The sequence below is a fragment of the Elaeis guineensis genome, chromosome 1 (genome assembly GCF_000442705.2).
Source record: "Elaeis guineensis isolate ETL-2024a chromosome 1, EG11, whole genome shotgun sequence".
NCBI lineage: Eukaryota > Viridiplantae > Streptophyta > Magnoliopsida > Arecales > Arecaceae > Elaeis > Elaeis guineensis.
The window spans coordinates 140006805-140009344 of record NC_025993.2 but is presented as its reverse complement, the minus strand read 5'-3'; positions in this window follow the sequence as shown (position 1 = coordinate 140009344).

The window sequence follows — 2540 nt, the reverse complement described above, 5'->3', positions numbered from 1 at the left end:
TAAGTTTAAATTTGAAATTCAAAATTAAAATTCGAAATTCAAAAAGATTTGAAATTTGAAATTTGAAATTTGTTAGAAGTTTCAAATTTGAAATTCAAAATTTGAAATTTGAAATTTGGTTGAAATCTCAAATTTGAAATTTGAAATTTGAAATTGAAATTAATTTGAAATTTGAAATTCAAAATTCAAAATTTGAAATTTGAAATTTGGTTGAAATCTCAAATTTGAAATTTGAAATTTGAAATTCGAAATTTGAAATTTGAAATTCAAAATTCAAAATTTAAAATTCAAAGATTGAAAATTCGAAATTTGAAATTTGGTTGAAATCTCAAATTTGAAATTTAAAATTTGAAATTTGAAATTTGAAATTTGAAATTCAAAATTTAAATTTTGAAATTTGTATATTTAGATATACTTGATCCAAGTAGCAAGTAATCTAATTGGGTTGGTTGCCATGGCCGTCCGGTCATAGGAGAAAAGTAGGGTTTAAAGGCCCTCTCTTCCCATTCGATGGGGTCTCCTATGGCGGTAGGGGTGCCGATGCAATTATATCCCATGCCGATGAAGCAGCGAAAGGACTTAATTAAGAAATTTATCATGAATGTGTTAGATTAGATCTAAAAGAAAATTTATGATTTATTTTGAGTTATTTTCTGTTATGAAATGAGCAATAGAATTGCTGTTTATGAAATGTGCTGACCTGTTTGTGAAATGAGTTAACACATTTGGTGAACAGAAAATAAAATCTTTCAAATTTGAAAATTATTTTCGAAATGCCAAAACCCTGACCCATTAGCCCAAGTACTTAATTAAAAGAATTAAGTGTTGTCTAGTAGGTCTAGAATTGTGAATTAAGACCTAAGACAATTGCATAAACTTTTGGGTCAATGGGTTAGATGAATTAGGTCCATAATTGGTTAGACCTAAGGTTAGTTTTAAAAATGGACGAATTGGAGTAATTGGTCAAATCTAATCAAAAGTTGAATTAGATTAGGTCAAGGATACTCTAGACTCAACTTCAATAGTTGTAGTTGAATGGGTCCATGTCTTTAACTAGACCAAGATGGACTTAATTCATGGCTACGCGGTGGAGCTCTATTTACTAAGTTGATCAAAATTAAAACTAATGAACCGGTTGGTGTCTAAGGTAAGTTCGGCAGTTTTGACCAGTGGTTCTTAAGCGGGAGCTACTCGCATTGATTCGATCATTGACGAGTTAATGGCAAATCCCCACCACTGATCTCACTTACCTGGCCAATCTGGTAAGTTAGATTTGATTAGATCACTTGGTGATTAGAGCTCACCCATGTCATTAGGTAAATCAGTATGACTGATTTAGGTGCTCCTAATGCCAGCTTTAATTAAATCCTTTTTAATCTGACTTGGTGAAGTCAGTGGGAGGATTGAAATTGGCTGGATGATTTTCTTCTCTACTATTCTTTAATAAAATCCTCAAAAATTATTAGGTCCCTAAATGATTAAGTTATAATGATAACTAAGTCATAGCCTCCCATTAAGTGAATGATTAATGAGTCCATTAGTTCAATGATCATTGGAGGCCCAAAGGCCTGGTGCTCATTGGCTAATAGAATTATTATTCATAATATGATAATTTATTGAGTCTTTTTGATGGTGGTTAGGTTGGCCGACCAAAGTCGGGCCTGATCATTATTGGTCCGATTCACTAAATTAAGTCATGTTAATGGTTGGACCTAACCAGATCTTTTCAGTGGAGGCCAAAGCCTACTGATTAGGTTCTGGGGCAAAATAAATTACTAGAAGTTGTTTAGAGAAACAACTGGTTAAGAACCTACCCATAGATGCACATGGGTTGACCAACCAAAGTTGGGTTCGTGTGTAGTCTGTGTGGATTCTAGTATCCATTAAGGAATTAAAGTAATTTCTCGAATTGGAGGATGAGGCTACCAGTTCGTAAAAATATTGGAAAAAACTTTAGACTAAAGTCCAAGTCTTTAGTATTAATTTATGTGCTAATAGAGGTCTCGTTTTCCTTTAAGCAGCTATGGCCACTACCCTGTCGCTCCGGTCATTATTAGATAATGACAAGCTCATGGGACCCAATTTCGATAGCTGGTATCGAAAATTAAAAATCGTCCTTGAGCATGAACGGATCCTTTATGTAGTAACGGATCCAGCACCTGAGGAGCCAGCTCCGAACGCTAGTAAAGCGATCCGAGATACTTACTTGAAGTGGCTCAATGACCGCACCACCGTTCGATGTATTATGCTGGCAGCAATGAATGACGAGTTCAGCCGAAGGTTTGAGAACGCCCAGCCACAGGAGATGCTTCAAATGTTGAACGACTCCTTTGGCACGCCTGACGACGTTGAAAGGCACAAAACTAGTTGTGCTATTTTCAATGCTCGGATGAGGGATGGGCCTCAGTCACTGATCATGTACTGTATATGATCGAGATGATTGAGCGCCTAAGCAAATTGGGCTTTCCTCTGCACAAGCAGCTCGGTAAGGATGCGATCCTTAATTCCTTGCCCAAGTCCTTCCTCCCATTTCTTACTCA